This window comes from Phalangium opilio, unplaced genomic scaffold (genome assembly GCF_054372755.1).
Source record: "Phalangium opilio isolate 3A_F unplaced genomic scaffold, DU_Popi_V2 ptg000002l_1, whole genome shotgun sequence".
In the NCBI taxonomy this organism is placed as follows: Eukaryota; Metazoa; Arthropoda; class Arachnida; order Opiliones; family Phalangiidae; genus Phalangium; species Phalangium opilio.
The window spans coordinates 10,613,758-10,629,518 of NW_028324144.1; the positions used below are offsets into that span (position 1 = coordinate 10,613,758).

The following is a 15,761-nucleotide window of genomic DNA, read 5'->3' on the forward strand; positions in this document are numbered from 1 at the left end:
CGAAAATTATGTAAAATAATAATTTTTAAATTGATAAACCCTTCTTAAAATATTATTTGAGATAATAATTCAAAGAAATATTTGGTTTGATTATCAAATATTCAGGTGAAATAACATTCTTTCCATATTCTAATCTTGGCAGAGCCTCGGTGGTTCAATGGTAGAATTCTCGCCTGCCACGCGGGAGATCCGGGTTCGATTCCCGGCCGATGCATGTTTTGGTCGTCATTTGATGCATAACGATATTGTGTTTAAATTGTATTATCCTTACTTCAGGGTCTTGGGAATATACTAAAAAAATTACGAAAAATAAGTAAAATGATAATTGTTAAATTGATAAATCCTTCTAAAAATAATATTTGAGATAATAATTCAAAGAAATATTTGGTTTGATTATCAAATATTCAGGTGAACTAACATTCTTTTCATATTCTACTCTTTGCAGAGCATCGGTGGTTCAATGGTAGAATTCTCGCCTGCCACGCGGGAGATCCGGGTTCGATTCCCGGCCGATGTATGTTTTGGTCGTCATTTGATGCATAACGATATTGTGTTTAAATTCCGATATCCTTACTTCAGGGTCATTCGAAATTAATAAAAAAATTACGAAAAGTATGTAAAATCATAATTTTTAAATTGATAAACCCTTCTAAAAATATTGTTTGAGATAATAATTCAAAGAAATATTTGGTTTGATTATCAAATATTCAGGTGAAAAACCATTTTTCCATATTCTACTCTTGGCAGAGCCTCGGTGGTTCAATGGTAGAATTCTCGCCTTCCACGCGGGTGATCCGGGTTCGATTCCCGGCCGATACATGTTTTAGTCATCATTTGATGCATAACGATATTGTGTTTAAATTGTATTATCCTTACTTCAGGGTCTTTCGAAATTAATAAAAAAATTACGAAAATTAAGTAAAATGATAATTCTTAAATTGATAAATCCTTCTAAAAATATTATTTGAGATAATAATTCAAAGAAATATTTGGTTTGATTATCAAATATTTAGGTGAAAAAACATTCTTTCCATATTCTACTCTTTGCAGAGCATCGGTGGTTCATTGGTAGAATTCTCGCCTGCCACGCGGGAGATCCAGGTTCGATTCCCGGCCGATGCATGTTTTGGTCGTCATTTGATGCATAACGATATTGTGTTTAAATTGTATTATCCTTACTTCAGGCTCTTTCGAAATTAATAAAAAAATTGCGAAAATTAAGTAAAGTGATAATTTTTAAATTGATAAACCCTTCTAAAAAATTATTTGAGATAATAATTCAAAGAAATATTTGGTTTGATTATCAAATATTCAGGTGAAATAACATTCTTTCCATATTCTACTCTTTGCAGTGTCTCGGTGGTTCAAAGGTAGAATTCTCGCCTGCCACGCGGGAGATCCGGGTTCGATTCCCGGCCGATGCATGTTTTGGTCGTCATTTGATGCATAAGGATATTGTGTTTAAATTGTATTATCCTTACTTCAGGGTCTTTCGAAATTAATAAAAAAATTACGAAAATTATGTAAAATAATAATTTTTAAATTGATAAACCCTTCTTAAATATTATTTGAGATAATAATTCAAAGAAATATTTGGTTTGATTATCAAATATTCAGGTGAAATAACATTCTTTCCATATTCTACTCTTGGCAGAGCCTCGGTGGTTCAATGGTAGAATTCTCGCCTGCCACGCGGGAGATCCGGGTTCGATTCCCGGCCGATGCATGTTTTGGTCGTCATTTGATGCATAACGACAGGGGTAGATAACGAAAGGAGTTAGAGACGCTAGCTTCCGTAGTGTAGAATACAGTGGGACCTTGAAACGTCATAGAATTTGTAACTAACGTAGTGCCATCTTTGGAACTGTATTGTAAATAAGACCAGTACCTTAAAAGTTTTGCCTTAAAATCTTGCGCCGCAAGGTATTCTGGGTAAAGTAAAATGGCGGGTGTCGACATTGTGAAGTCATCTCATAAATCAACCCAATATAATTATTATATTCAATCGCGAGTAAACAGCGATTTAAAGAAGAAAGTTAAGTCAACAATTTGCAAATCCTCAAAATGTGTTCAAACTTGTTTTGCCGTAAGTGCGCGGTTACAGAGTCGGCCCAGTGAACTAAGGCTTAGTGATTTTTCCGAGTCAGTGCCAGTGGGAACTGTGGGATCAGGATCATCGACTATATCTGTATCTGTGACTAAAGAAATTAAAACAACTAAAACTGTATTGAAGGATAAAAAAACGACATTTAATTCAATTTCATTATCGAAAAAGGAATTTACCAACTTTAAGATTGCATGTTTCTAATTCAAGTGCACCTTAATGAATAAACTTTACTCTAAGCCTAATTGTCACTTAGTCGTAAGCAGACGAACACTAGCAGACAGGAGAAAATCGATATCCCAGCATGACTTTCGAAACTTTGCTGCCACGCTATTGGTTGGAAAATATCATACTTATTTTGAATTATAGACGGCGCGACCGAGGCGTTTTCTCTTTTCTGTGTCTACGTTTGAAAGTCCCACTGTATTCTACACTACGGAAGCTAGCGTCTCTAACTCCTTTCGTTATTTACCCCTGATAACGATATTGTGTTTAAATTGTATTATCATTACTTCAGGGTCTTTCGAAATTAATAAAAAAATTACGAAAAGTATGTAAAATAATAATTTTTAAATTGATAAACCCTTCTTAAAATATTATTTGAGATAATAATTCAAAGAAATATTTGGTTTGATTATCAAATATTCAGGTGAAATACCATTCTTTCCATATTCTACTCTTTGCAGAGCATCGGTGGTTCAATGGTAGAATTCTCGCCTGCCACGCGGGAGATCCGGGTTCGATTCCCGGCCGATGCATGTTTTCGTCGTCATTTGATGCATAACGATATTGTGTTTAAATTGTATTATCCTTACTTCAGGGTCTTTCGAAATTAATAAAAAAATAACGAAAAGTATGTAAAATGATAATTGCTAAATTGATAAATCCTTCTAAAAATATTATTTGAGATAATAATTCAAAGAAATATTTGGTTTGATTATCAAATATTCAGGTGAAATAACATTCTTTCCATATTCTACTCTTTGCAGAGCATCGATGGTTCAATGGTAGAATTCTCTTCTGCCACGCGGGAGATCCGGGTTCGATTCCCGGCCGATGCATGTTTTGGTCATCATTTGATGCATAACGATATTGTGTTTAAATTGTATTATCCTTACTTCAGGGTCTTGGGAATATATTAAAAAAATTACGAAAAATAAGTAAAATGATAATTGTTAAATTGATAAATCCTTCTAAAAATATTATTTGAGATAATAATTCAAAGAAATATTTGGTTTGATTATCAAATATTCAGGTGAAAAAACATTCTTTCCATATTCTACTCTTTGCAGAGCATCGGTGGTTCAATGGTAGAATTCTCGCCTTCCACGCGGGAGATCCGGGTTTGATTCCCGTCCGATGCATGTTTTGGTCATCATTTGATGCATAACGATATTGTGTTTAAATTGTATTATCCTTACTTCAGGGTCTTGGGAATATATTAAAAAAATTACGAAAAATAAGTAAAATGATAATTGTTAAATTGATAAATCCTTCTAAAAAAATTATTTGAGATAATAATTCAAAGAAATATTTGGTTTGATTATCAAATATTCAGGTGAAATAACATTCTTTCCATATTCTACTCTTGGCAGAGCCTCGGTGGTTCATTGGTAGAATTCTCGCCGGCCACGCGAAAGATCCGGGTTCGATTCCCGGCCGTTCATGTATTGGTCGTCATTTGATGCATAAGGATATTGTGTTTAAATTGTATTATCCTTACTTCAGGGTCTTTCGAAATTAATAAAAAAATTACGAAAATTATGTAAAATAATAATTTTTAAATTGATAAACCCTTCTTAAAATATTATTTGAGATAATAATTCAAAGAAATATTTGGTTTGATTATCAAATATTCAGGTGAAATAACATTCTTTCCATATTCTACTCTTGGCAGAGCCTCGGTGGTTCAATGGTAGAATTCTCGCCTGCCACGCGGGAGATCCGGGTTCGATTCCCGGCCGATGCATGTTTTGGTCGTCATTTGATGCATAACGACAGGGGTAAATAACGAAAGGAGTTAGAGACGCTAGCTTCCGTAGTGTAGAATACAGTGGGACCTTGAAACGTCATAGAATTTGTAACTAACGTAGTGCCATCTTTGGAACTGTATTGTAAATAAGACCAGTACCTTAAAAGTTTTGCCTTAAAATCTTGCGCCGCAAGGTATTCTGGGTAAAGTAAAATGGCGGGTGTCGACATTGTGAAGTCATCTCATAAATCAACCCAATATAATTATTATATTCAATCGCGAGTAAACAGCGATTTAAAGAAGAAAGTTAAGTCAACAATTTGCAAATCCTCAAAATGTGTTCAAACTTGTTTTGCCGTAAGTGCGCGGTTACAGAGTCGGCCCAGTGAACTAAGGCTTAGTGATTTTTCCGAGTCAGTGCCAGTGGGAACTGTGGGATCAGGATCATCGACTATATCTGTATCTGTGACTAAAGAAATTAAAACAACTAAAACTGTATTGAAGGATGCAAAAACGACATTTAATTCAATTTCATTATCGAAAAAGGAATTTACCAACTTTAAGATTGCATGTTTCTAATTCAAGCGCACCTTAATGAATAAACTTTACTCTAAGCCTAATTGTCACTTAGTCGTAAGCAGACGAACACTAGCAGACAGGAGAAAATCGATATCCCAGCATGACTTTCGAAACTTTGCTGCCACGCTATTGGTTGGAAAATATCATACTTATTTTGAATTATAGACGGCGCGACCGAGGCGTTTTCTCTTTTCTGTGTCTACGTTTGAAAGTCCCACTGTATTCTACACTACGGAAGCTAGCGTCTCTAACTCCTTTCGTTATTTACCCCTGATAACGATATTGTGTTTAAATTGTATTATCATTACTTCAGGGTCTTTCGAAATTAATAAAAAAATTACGAAAAGTATGTAAAATAATAATTTTTAAATTGATAAACCCTTCTTAAAATATTATTTGAGATAATAATTCAAAGAAATATTTGGTTTGATTATCAAATATTCAGGTGAAATACCATTCTTTCCATATTCTACTCTTTGCAGAGCATCGGTGGTTCAATGCTAGAATTCTCGCCTGCCACGCGGGAGATCCGGGTTCGATTCCCGGCCGATGCATGTTTTGGTCGTCATTTGATGCATAACGACAGGGGTAAATAACGAAAGGAGTTAGAGACGCTAGCTTCCGTAGTGTAGAATACAGTGGGACCTTGAAACGTCATAGAATTTGTAACTAACGTAGTGCCATCTTTGGAACTGTATTGTAAATAAGACCAGTACCTTAAAAGTTTTGCCTTAAAATCTTGCGCCGCAAGGTATTCTGGGTAAAGTAAAATGGCGGGTGTCGACATTGTGAAGTCATCTCATAAATCAACCCAATATAATTATTATATTCAATCGCGAGTAAACAGCGATTTAAAGAAGAAAGTTAAGTCAACAATTTGCAAATCCTCAAAATGTGTTCAAACTTGATTTGTCGTAAGTGCGCGGTTACAGAGTCGGCCCAGTGAACTAAGGCTTAGTGATTTTTCCGAGTCAGTGCCAGTGGGAACTGTGGGATCAGGATCATCGACTATATCTGTATCTGTGACTAAAGAAATTAAAACAACTAAAACTGTATTGAAGGATGCAAAAACGACATTTAATTCAATTTCATTATCGAAAAAGGAATTTACCAACTTTAAGATTGCATGTTTCTAATTCAAGTGCACCTTAATGAATAAACTTTACTCTAAGCCTAATTGTCACTTAGTCGTAAGCAGACGAACACTAGCAGACAGGAGAAAATCGATATCCCAGCATGACTTTCGAAACTTTGCTGCCACGCTATTGGTTGGAAAATATCATACTTATTTTGAATTATAGACGGCGCGACCGAGGCGTTTTCTCTTTTCTGTGTCTACGTTTGAAAGTCCCACTGTATTCTACACTACGGAAGCTAGCGTCTCTAACTCCTTTCGTTATTTACCCCTGATAACGATATTGTGTTTAAATTGTATTATCATTACTTCAGGGTCTTTCGAAATTAATAAAAAAATTACGAAAAGTATGTAAAATAATAATTTTTAAATTGATAAACCCTTCTTAAAATATTATTTGAGATAATAATTCAAAGAAATATTTGGTTTGATTATCAAATATTCAGGTGAAATACCATTCTTTCCATATTCTACTCTTTGCAGAGCATCGGTGGTTCAATGGTAGAATTCTCGCCTGCCACGCGGGAGATCCGGGTTCGATTCCCGGCCGATGCATGTTTTCGTCGTCATTTGATGCATAACGATATTGTGTTTAAATTGTATTATCCTTACTTCAGGGTCTTTCGAAATTAATAAAAAAATAACGAAAAGTATGTAAAATGATAATTGCTAAATTGATAAATCCTTCTAAAAATATTATTTGAGATAATAATTCAAAGAAATATTTGGTTTGATTATCAAATATTCAGGTGAAATAACATTCTTTCCATATTCTACTCTTTGCAGAGCATCGATGGTTCAATGGTAGAATTCTCTTCTGCCACGCGGGAGATCCGGGTTCGATTCCCGGCCGATGCATGTTTTGGTCATCATTTGATGCATAACGATATTGTGTTTAAATTGTATTATCCTTACTTCAGGGTCTTGGGAATATATTAAAAAAATTACGAAAAATAAGTAAAATGATAATTGTTAAATTGATAAATCCTTCTAAAAATATTATTTGAGATAATAATTCAAAGAAATATTTGGTTTGATTATCAAATATTCAGGTGAAATAACATTCTTTCCATATTCTACTCTTGGCAGAGCCTCGGTGGTTCATTGGTAGAATTCTCGCCGGCCACGCGAAAGATCCGGGTTCGATTCCCGGCCGATGCATGATTCGGTCGTCATTTGATGCATAACGATATTGTGTTTAAATTGTATTATCATTACTTCAGGGTCTTTCGAATATAATAAAAAAATTACGAAAAGTATGTAAAATAATAATTTTTAAATTGATAAACCCATCTTAAAATATTATTTGAGATAATAATTCAAAGAAATATTTGGTTTGATTATCAAATATTCAGGTGAAATAACATTCTTTCCATATTCTACTCTTGGCAGAGCCTCGGTGGTTCAATGGTAGAATTCTCGCCTGCCACGCGGGAGATCCGGGTTCGATTCCCGGCCGACGCATGTTTTGGTCGTCATTTGATGCATAACGATATTGTGTTTATATTGTATTATCCTTACTTCAGGGTCTTTCGAAATTAATAAAACAATTACGAAAATTAAGTAAAATGATAATTGTTAAATTGATAAATCCTTCTAAAAATACTATTTGAGATAATAATTCAAAGAAATATTTGGTTTGATTATCAAATATTCAGGTGAAATAACATTCTTTCCATATTCTACTCTTTCCAGAGCCTCGGTGGTTCAATGGTAGAATTTTCGCCTGCCACGCGGGAGATCCGGGTTCGATTCCCGGCCGATGCATGTTTTGGTCGTCATTTGATGCATAACGATATTGTGTTTATATTGTATTATCCTTACTTCAGGGTCTTTCGAAATTAATAAAACAATTACGAAAATTAAGTAAAATGATAATTGTTAAATTGATAAATCCTTCTAAAAATACTATTTGAGATAATAATTCAAAGAAATATTTGGTTTGATTATCAAATATTCAGGTGAAATAACATTCTTTCCATATTCTACTCTTTGCAGAGCATCGATGGTTCAATGGTAGAATTCTCTTCTGCCACGCGGGAGATCCGGGTTCGATTCCCGGCCGATGCATGTTTTGGTCATCATTTGATGCATAACGATATTGTGTTTAAATTGTATTATCCTTACTTCAGGGTCTTGGGAATATACTAAAAAAATTACGAAAAATAAGTAAAATGATAATTGTTAAATTGATAAATCCTTCTAAAAATACTATTTGAGATAATAATTCCAAGAAATATTTGGTTTGATTTACAAATATTCAGGTGAAATAACATTCTTTCCATATTCTACTCTTTCCAGAGCCTCGGTGGTGCAATGGTAGAATTTTCGCCTGCCACGCGGGAGATCCGGGTTCGATTCCCGGCCGATGCATGTTTTGGTCATCATTTGATGCATAACGATATTGTGTTTAAATTGTATTATCCTTACTTCAGGGTCTTGGGAATATACTAAAAAAATTACGAAAAATAAGTAAAATGATAATTGTTAAATTGATAAATCCTTCTAAAAATACTATTTGAGATAATAATTCAAAGAAATATTTGGTTTGATTATCAAATATTCAGGTGAAATAACATTCTTTCCATATTCTACTCTTTCCAGAGCCTCGGTGGTGCAATGGTAGAATTTTCGCTTGCCACGCGGGAGATCCGGGTTCGATTCCCGGCCGATGCATGTTTTGGTCGTCATTTGATGCATAACGATATTGTGTTTATATTGTATTATCCTTACTTCAGGGTCTTTCGAAATTAATAAAACAATTACGAAAATTAAGTAAAATGATAATTGTTAAATTGATAAATCCTTCTAAAAATACTATTTGAGATAATAATTCAAAGAAATATTTGGTTTGATTATCAAATATTCAGGTGAAATAACATTCTTTTCATATTCTACTCTTTGCAGAGCATCGGTGGTTCAATGGTAGAATTCTCGCCTGCCACGCGGGAGATCCGGGTTCGATTCCCGGCCGATGTATGTTTTGGTCGTCATTTGATGCATAACGATATTGTGTTTAAATTCCAATATCCTTACTTCAGGGTCATTCGAAATTAATAAAAAAAACTACGAAAAGTATGTAAAATCATAATTTTTAAATTGATAAACCCTTCTAAAAATATTATTTGAGATAATAATTCAAAGAAATATTTGGTTTGATTATCAAATATTCAGGTGAAAAACCATTTTTCCATATTCTACTCTTGGTAGAGCCTCGGTGGTTCAATGGTAGAATTCTCGCCTGCCACGCGGGAGATCCGTTTTCGATTCCCGGCCGATACATGTTTTAGTCGTCATTTGATGCATAACGATATTGTGTTTAAATTGTATTATCCTTACTTCAGGGTCTTTCGAAATTAATAAAAAAATTACGAAAATTAAGTAAAATGATAATTGTTAAATTGATAAATCCTTCTAAAAATATTATTTGAGATAATAATTCAAAGAAATATTTGGTTTGATTATCAAATATTCAGGTGAGAAAACATTCTTTCCATATTCTACTCTTTCCAGAGCCTCGGTGGTTCAATGGTAGAATTTTCGCCTGCCACGCGGGAGATCCGTTTTCGATTCCCGGCCGATACATGTTTTAGTCGTCATTTGATGCATAACGATATTGTGTTTAAATTGTATTATCCTTACTTCAGGGTCTTTCGAAATTAATAAAAAAATTACGAAAATTAAGTAAAATGATAATTCTTAAATTGATAAATCCTTCTAAAAATATTATTTGAGATAATAATTCAAAGAAATATTTGGTTTGATTATCAAATATTCAGGTGAAAAAACATTCTTTCCATATTCTACTCTTTGCAGAGCATCGGTGGGTCATTGGTAGAATTCTCGCCTGCCACGAGGGAGATCCAGGTTCGATTCCCGGCCGATGCATGTTTTGGTCGTCATTTGATGCATAAGGATATTGTGTTTAAATTGTATTATCCTTACTTCAGGGTCTTTCGAAATTAATAAAAAAATTGCGAAAATTAAGTAAAGTGATAATTTTTAAATTGATAAACCCTTCTAAAACATTATTTGAGATAATAATTCAAAGAAATATTTGGTTTGATTATCAAATATTCAGGTGAAATAACATTCTTTCCATATTCTACTCTTTGCAGTGCCTCGGTGGTTCAAAGGTAGAATTCTCGCCTGCCACGCGGGAGATCCGGGTTCGATTCCCGGCCGATGCATGTTTTGGTCGTCATTTGATGCATAAGGATATTGTGTTTAAATTGTATTATCCTTACTTCAGGGTCTTTCGAAATTAATAATAAAATTACGAAAATTATGTAAAATAATAATTTTTAAATTTATAAACCCTTCTTAAAATATTATTTGAGATAATAATTCAAAGAAATATTTGGTTTGATTATCAAAAATTCAGGTGAAATAACATTCTTTCCATATTCTACTCTTGGCAGAGCCTCGGTGGTTCAATGGTAGAATTCTCGCCTGCCACGCGGGAGATCCGGGTTCGATTCCCGGCCGATGCATGTTTTGGTCGTCATTTGATGCATAACGATATTGTGTTTATATTGTATTATCCTTACTTCAGGGTCTTTCGAAATTAATAAAACAACTACGAAAATTAAGTAAAATGATAATTGTTAAATTGATAAATCCTTCTAAAAATACTATTTGAGATAATAATTCAAAGAAATATTTGGTTTGATTATCAAATATTCAGGTGAAATAACATTCTTTCCATATTCTACTCTTTGCAGAGCATCGATGGTTCAATGGTAGAATTCTCTTCTGCCACGCGGGAGATCCGGGTTCGATTCCCGGCCGATGCATGTTTTGGTCATCATTTGATGCATAACGATATTGTGTTTAAATTGTATTATCCTTACTTCAGGGTCTTGGGAATATACTAAAAAAATTACGAAAAATAAGTAAAATGATAATTGTTAAATTGATAAATCCTTCTAAAAATAATATTTGAGATAATAATTCAAAGAAATATTTGGTTTGATTATCAAATATTCAGGTGAAATAACATTCTTTTCATATTCTACTCTTTGCAGAGCATCGGTGGTTCAATGGTAGAATTCTCGCCTGCCACGCGGGAGATCCGGGTTCGATTCACGGCCGATGTATGTTTTGGTCGTCATTTGATGCATAACGATATTGTGTTTAAATTCCAATATCCTTACTTCAGGGTCATTCGAAATTAATAAAAAAATTACGAAAAGTATGTAAAATCATAATTTTTAAATTGATAAACCCTTCTAAAAATATTGTTTGAGATAATAATTCAAAGAAATATTTGGTTTGATTATCAAATATTCAGGTGAAAAACCATTTTTCCATATTCTACTCTTGGCAGAGCCTCGGTGGTTCAATGGTAGAATTCTCGCCTGCCACGCGGGTGATCCGGGTTCGATTCCCGGCCGATACATGTTTTAGTCATCATTTGATGCATAACGATATTGTGTTTAAATTGTATTATCCTTACTTCAGGGTCTTTCGAAATTAATAAAAAAATTACGAAAATTAAGTAAAATGATAATTCTTAAATTGATAAATCCTTCTAAAAATATTATTTGAGATAATAATTCAAAGAAATATTTGGTTTGATTATCAAATATTTAGGTGAAAAAACATTCTTTCCATATTCTACTCTTTGCAGAGCATCGGTGGTTCATTGGTAGAATTCTCGCCTGCCACGCGGGAGATCCAGGTTCGATTCCCGGCCGATGCATGTTTTGGTCGTCATTTGATGCATAACGATATTGTGTTTAAATTGTATTATCCTTACTTCAGGCTCTTTCGAAATTAATAAAAAAATTGCGAAAATTAAGTAAAGTGATAATTTTTAAATTGATAAACCCTTCTAAAAAATTATTTGAGATAATAATTCAAAGAAATATTTGGTTTGATTATCAAATATTCAGGTGAAATAACATTCTTTCCATATTCTACTCTTGGCAGAGCCTCGGTGGTTCAATGGTAGAATTCTCGCCTGCCACGCGGGAGATCCGGGTTCGATTCCCGGCCGATGCATGTTTTGGTCGTCATTTGATGCATAACGACAGGGGTAGATAACGAAAGGAGTTAGAGACGCTAGCTTCCGTAGTGTAGAATACAGTGGGACCTTGAAACGTCATAGAATTTGTAACTAACGTAGTGCCATCTTTGGAACTGTATTGTAAATAAGACCAGTACCTTAAAAGTTTTGCCTTAAAATCTTGCGCCGCAAGGTATTCTGGGTAAAGTAAAATGGCGGGTGTCGACATTGTGAAGTCATCTCATAAATCAACCCAATATAATTATTATATTCAATCGCGAGTAAACAGCGATTTAAAGAAGAAAGTTAAGTCAACAATTTGCAAATCCTCAAAATGTGTTCAAACTTGTTTTGCCGTAAGTGCGCGGTTACAGAGTCGGCCCAGTGAACTAAGGCTTAGTGATTTTTCCGAGTCAGTGCCAGTGGGAACTGTGGGATCAGGATCATCGACTATATCTGTATCTGTGACTAAAGAAATTAAAACAACTAAAACTGTATTGAAGGATAAAAAAACGACATTTAATTCAATTTCATTATCGAAAAAGGAATTTACCAACTTTAAGATTGCATGTTTCTAATTCAAGTGCACCTTAATGAATAAACTTTACTCTAAGCCTAATTGTCACTTAGTCGTAAGCAGACGAACACTAGCAGACAGGAGAAAATCGATATCCCAGCATGACTTTCGAAACTTTGCTGCCACGCTATTGGTTGGAAAATATCATACTTATTTTGAATTATAGACGGCGCGACCGAGGCGTTTTCTCTTTTCTGTGTCTACGTTTGAAAGTCCCACTGTATTCTACACTACGGAAGCTAGCGTCTCTAACTCCTTTCGTTATTTACCCCTGATAACGATATTGTGTTTAAATTGTATTATCATTACTTCAGGGTCTTTCGAAATTAATAAAAAAATTACGAAAAGTATGTAAAATAATAATTTTTAAATTGATAAACCCTTCTTAAAATATTATTTGAGATAATAATTCAAAGAAATATTTGGTTTGATTATCAAATATTCAGGTGAAATACCATTCTTTCCATATTCTACTCTTTGCAGAGCATCGGTGGTTCAATGGTAGAATTCTCGCCTGCCACGCGGGAGATCCGGGTTCGATTCCCGGCCGATGCATGTTTTCGTCGTCATTTGATGCATAACGATATTGTGTTTAAATTGTATTATCCTTACTTCAGGGTCTTTCGAAATTAATAAAAAAATAACGAAAAGTATGTAAAATGATAATTGCTAAATTGATAAATCCTTCTAAAAATATTATTTGAGATAATAATTCAAAGAAATATTTGGTTTGATTATCAAATATTCAGGTGAAATAACATTCTTTCCATATTCTACTCTTTGCAGAGCATCGATGGTTCAATGGTAGAATTCTCTTCTGCCACGCGGGAGATCCGGGTTCGATTCCCGGCCGATGCATGTTTTGGTCATCATTTGATGCATAACGATATTGTGTTTAAATTGTATTATCCTTACTTCAGGGTCTTGGGAATATATTAAAAAAATTACGAAAAATAAGTAAAATGATAATTGTTAAATTGATAAATCCTTCTAAAAAAATTATTTGAGATAATAATTCAAAGAAATATTTGGTTTGATTATCAAATATTTAGGTGAAAAAACATTCTTTCCATATTCTACTCTTTGCAGAGCATCGGTGGTTCATTGGTAGAATTCTCGCCTGCCACGCGGGAGATCCAGGTTCGATTCCCGGCCGATGCATGTTTTGGTCGTCATTTGATGCATAACGATATTGTGTTTAAATTGTATTATCCTTACTTCAGGCTCTTTCGAAATTAATAAAAAAATTGCGAAAATTAAGTAAAGTGATAATTTTTAAATTGATAAACCCTTCTAAAAAATTATTTGAGATAATAATTCAAAGAAATATTTGGTTTGATTATCAAATATTCAGGTGAAATAACATTCTTTCCATATTCTACTCTTGGCAGAGCCTCGGTGGTTCAATGGTAGAATTCTCGCCTGCCACGCGGGAGATCCGGGTTCGATTCCCGGCCGATGCATGTTTTGGTCGTCATTTGATGCATAACGACAGGGGTAGATAACGAAAGGAGTTAGAGACGCTAGCTTCCGTAGTGTAGAATACAGTGGGACCTTGAAACGTCATAGAATTTGTAACTAACGTAGTGCCATCTTTGGAACTGTATTGTAAATAAGACCAGTACCTTAAAAGTTTTGCCTTAAAATCTTGCGCCGCAAGGTATTCTGGGTAAAGTAAAATGGCGGGTGTCGACATTGTGAAGTCATCTCATAAATCAACCCAATATAATTATTATATTCAATCGCGAGTAAACAGCGATTTAAAGAAGAAAGTTAAGTCAACAATTTGCAAATCCTCAAAATGTGTTCAAACTTGTTTTGCCGTAAGTGCGCGGTTACAGAGTCGGCCCAGTGAACTAAGGCTTAGTGATTTTTCCGAGTCAGTGCCAGTGGGAACTGTGGGATCAGGATCATCGACTATATCTGTATCTGTGACTAAAGAAATTAAAACAACTAAAACTGTATTGAAGGATAAAAAAACGACATTTAATTCAATTTCATTATCGAAAAAGGAATTTACCAACTTTAAGATTGCATGTTTCTAATTCAAGTGCACCTTAATGAATAAACTTTACTCTAAGCCTAATTGTCACTTAGTCGTAAGCAGACGAACACTAGCAGACAGGAGAAAATCGATATCCCAGCATGACTTTCGAAACTTTGCTGCCACGCTATTGGTTGGAAAATATCATACTTATTTTGAATTATAGACGGCGCGACCGAGGCGTTTTCTCTTTTCTGTGTCTACGTTTGAAAGTCCCACTGTATTCTACACTACGGAAGCTAGCGTCTCTAACTCCTTTCGTTATTTACCCCTGATAACGATATTGTGTTTAAATTGTATTATCATTACTTCAGGGTCTTTCGAAATTAATAAAAAAATTACGAAAAGTATGTAAAATAATAATTTTTAAATTGATAAACCCTTCTTAAAATATTATTTGAGATAATAATTCAAAGAAATATTTGGTTTGATTATCAAATATTCAGGTGAAATACCATTCTTTCCATATTCTACTCTTTGCAGAGCATCGGTGGTTCAATGGTAGAATTCTCGCCTGCCACGCGGGAGATCCGGGTTCGATTCCCGGCCGATGCATGTTTTCGTCGTCATTTGATGCATAACGATATTGTGTTTAAATTGTATTATCCTTACTTCAGGGTCTTTCGAAATTAATAAAAAAATAACGAAAAGTATGTAAAATGATAATTGCTAAATTGATAAATCCTTCTAAAAATATTATTTGAGATAATAATTCAAAGAAATATTTGGTTTGATTATCAAATATTCAGGTGAAATAACATTCTTTCCATATTCTACTCTTTGCAGAGCATCGATGGTTCAATGGTAGAATTCTCTTCTGCCACGCGGGAGATCCGGGTTCGATTCCCGGCCGATGCATGTTTTGGTCATCATTTGATGCATAACGATATTGTGTTTAAATTGTATTATCCTTACTTCAGGGTCTTGGGAATATATTAAAAAAATTACGAAAAATAAGTAAAATGATAATTGTTAAATTGATAAATCCTTCTAAAAAAATTATTTGAGATAATAATTCAAAGAAATATTTGGTTTGATTATCAAATATTCAGGTGAAATAACATTCTTTCCATATTCTACTCTTGGCAGAGCCTCGGTGGTTCATTGGTAGAATTCTCGCCGGCCACGCGAAAGATCCGGGTTCGATTCCCGGCCGTTCATGTATTGGTCGTCATTTGATGCATAAGGATATTGTGTTTAAATTGTATTATCCTTACTTCAGGGTCTTTCGAAATTAATAAAAAAATTACGAAAATTATGTAAAATAATAATTTTTAAATTGATAAACCCTTCTTAAAATATTATTTGAGATAATAATTCAAAGAAATATTTGGTTTGAT

At 34.0% G+C, this 15,761-nt stretch overlaps 25 non-coding genes across 25 annotated transcripts; all 25 read left to right on the forward strand.

Annotated features, from left to right (window-relative positions):
* Nucleotides 1–143: 143 nt before the first annotated feature.
* Nucleotides 144–214, forward strand: TRNAG-GCC (transfer RNA glycine (anticodon GCC)). Its single transcript has one exon. It is a non-coding gene; the product is annotated as a tRNA-Gly (tRNA).
* Nucleotides 215–446: 232 nt separating this feature from the next.
* Nucleotides 447–517, forward strand: TRNAG-GCC (transfer RNA glycine (anticodon GCC)). The gene has a single exon. It is a non-coding gene; the product is annotated as a tRNA-Gly (tRNA).
* A 231-nt stretch (nucleotides 518–748) lies between these two features.
* TRNAG-UCC (transfer RNA glycine (anticodon UCC)) lies at nucleotides 749–819 on the forward strand. Its single transcript has one exon. It is a non-coding gene; the product is annotated as a tRNA-Gly (tRNA).
* A 232-nt stretch (nucleotides 820–1,051) lies between these two features.
* Nucleotides 1,052–1,122, forward strand: TRNAG-GCC (transfer RNA glycine (anticodon GCC)). The gene has a single exon. It is a non-coding gene; the product is annotated as a tRNA-Gly (tRNA).
* A 231-nt stretch (nucleotides 1,123–1,353) lies between these two features.
* On the forward strand, nucleotides 1,354–1,424 carry TRNAG-GCC (transfer RNA glycine (anticodon GCC)). Its single transcript has one exon. It is a non-coding gene; the product is annotated as a tRNA-Gly (tRNA).
* A 231-nt stretch (nucleotides 1,425–1,655) lies between these two features.
* On the forward strand, nucleotides 1,656–1,726 carry TRNAG-GCC (transfer RNA glycine (anticodon GCC)). Its single transcript has one exon. It is a non-coding gene; the product is annotated as a tRNA-Gly (tRNA).
* Nucleotides 1,727–2,791: 1,065 nt separating this feature from the next.
* On the forward strand, nucleotides 2,792–2,862 carry TRNAG-GCC (transfer RNA glycine (anticodon GCC)). Its single transcript has one exon. It is a non-coding gene; the product is annotated as a tRNA-Gly (tRNA).
* Nucleotides 2,863–3,397: 535 nt separating this feature from the next.
* On the forward strand, nucleotides 3,398–3,468 carry TRNAG-UCC (transfer RNA glycine (anticodon UCC)). Its single transcript has one exon. It is a non-coding gene; the product is annotated as a tRNA-Gly (tRNA).
* Nucleotides 3,469–4,002: 534 nt separating this feature from the next.
* Nucleotides 4,003–4,073, forward strand: TRNAG-GCC (transfer RNA glycine (anticodon GCC)). Its single transcript has one exon. It is a non-coding gene; the product is annotated as a tRNA-Gly (tRNA).
* A 1,065-nt stretch (nucleotides 4,074–5,138) lies between these two features.
* TRNAG-GCC (transfer RNA glycine (anticodon GCC)) lies at nucleotides 5,139–5,209 on the forward strand. Its single transcript has one exon. It is a non-coding gene; the product is annotated as a tRNA-Gly (tRNA).
* Nucleotides 5,210–6,274: 1,065 nt separating this feature from the next.
* TRNAG-GCC (transfer RNA glycine (anticodon GCC)) lies at nucleotides 6,275–6,345 on the forward strand. Its single transcript has one exon. It is a non-coding gene; the product is annotated as a tRNA-Gly (tRNA).
* Nucleotides 6,346–7,183: 838 nt separating this feature from the next.
* Nucleotides 7,184–7,254, forward strand: TRNAG-GCC (transfer RNA glycine (anticodon GCC)). Its single transcript has one exon. It is a non-coding gene; the product is annotated as a tRNA-Gly (tRNA).
* Nucleotides 7,255–7,486: 232 nt separating this feature from the next.
* TRNAG-GCC (transfer RNA glycine (anticodon GCC)) lies at nucleotides 7,487–7,557 on the forward strand. Its single transcript has one exon. It is a non-coding gene; the product is annotated as a tRNA-Gly (tRNA).
* Nucleotides 7,558–8,092: 535 nt separating this feature from the next.
* On the forward strand, nucleotides 8,093–8,163 carry TRNAG-GCC (transfer RNA glycine (anticodon GCC)). Its single transcript has one exon. It is a non-coding gene; the product is annotated as a tRNA-Gly (tRNA).
* Nucleotides 8,164–8,698: 535 nt separating this feature from the next.
* TRNAG-GCC (transfer RNA glycine (anticodon GCC)) lies at nucleotides 8,699–8,769 on the forward strand. The gene has a single exon. It is a non-coding gene; the product is annotated as a tRNA-Gly (tRNA).
* Nucleotides 8,770–9,909: 1,140 nt separating this feature from the next.
* TRNAG-GCC (transfer RNA glycine (anticodon GCC)) lies at nucleotides 9,910–9,980 on the forward strand. Its single transcript has one exon. It is a non-coding gene; the product is annotated as a tRNA-Gly (tRNA).
* Nucleotides 9,981–10,212: 232 nt separating this feature from the next.
* On the forward strand, nucleotides 10,213–10,283 carry TRNAG-GCC (transfer RNA glycine (anticodon GCC)). Its single transcript has one exon. It is a non-coding gene; the product is annotated as a tRNA-Gly (tRNA).
* A 535-nt stretch (nucleotides 10,284–10,818) lies between these two features.
* Nucleotides 10,819–10,889, forward strand: TRNAG-GCC (transfer RNA glycine (anticodon GCC)). Its single transcript has one exon. It is a non-coding gene; the product is annotated as a tRNA-Gly (tRNA).
* Nucleotides 10,890–11,120: 231 nt separating this feature from the next.
* Nucleotides 11,121–11,191, forward strand: TRNAG-GCC (transfer RNA glycine (anticodon GCC)). Its single transcript has one exon. It is a non-coding gene; the product is annotated as a tRNA-Gly (tRNA).
* A 232-nt stretch (nucleotides 11,192–11,423) lies between these two features.
* TRNAG-GCC (transfer RNA glycine (anticodon GCC)) lies at nucleotides 11,424–11,494 on the forward strand. Its single transcript has one exon. It is a non-coding gene; the product is annotated as a tRNA-Gly (tRNA).
* Nucleotides 11,495–11,725: 231 nt separating this feature from the next.
* TRNAG-GCC (transfer RNA glycine (anticodon GCC)) lies at nucleotides 11,726–11,796 on the forward strand. Its single transcript has one exon. It is a non-coding gene; the product is annotated as a tRNA-Gly (tRNA).
* A 1,065-nt stretch (nucleotides 11,797–12,861) lies between these two features.
* On the forward strand, nucleotides 12,862–12,932 carry TRNAG-GCC (transfer RNA glycine (anticodon GCC)). Its single transcript has one exon. It is a non-coding gene; the product is annotated as a tRNA-Gly (tRNA).
* A 535-nt stretch (nucleotides 12,933–13,467) lies between these two features.
* Nucleotides 13,468–13,538, forward strand: TRNAG-GCC (transfer RNA glycine (anticodon GCC)). The gene has a single exon. It is a non-coding gene; the product is annotated as a tRNA-Gly (tRNA).
* A 231-nt stretch (nucleotides 13,539–13,769) lies between these two features.
* TRNAG-GCC (transfer RNA glycine (anticodon GCC)) lies at nucleotides 13,770–13,840 on the forward strand. The gene has a single exon. It is a non-coding gene; the product is annotated as a tRNA-Gly (tRNA).
* A 1,065-nt stretch (nucleotides 13,841–14,905) lies between these two features.
* On the forward strand, nucleotides 14,906–14,976 carry TRNAG-GCC (transfer RNA glycine (anticodon GCC)). The gene has a single exon. It is a non-coding gene; the product is annotated as a tRNA-Gly (tRNA).
* Nucleotides 14,977–15,761: the final 785 nt, after the last annotated feature.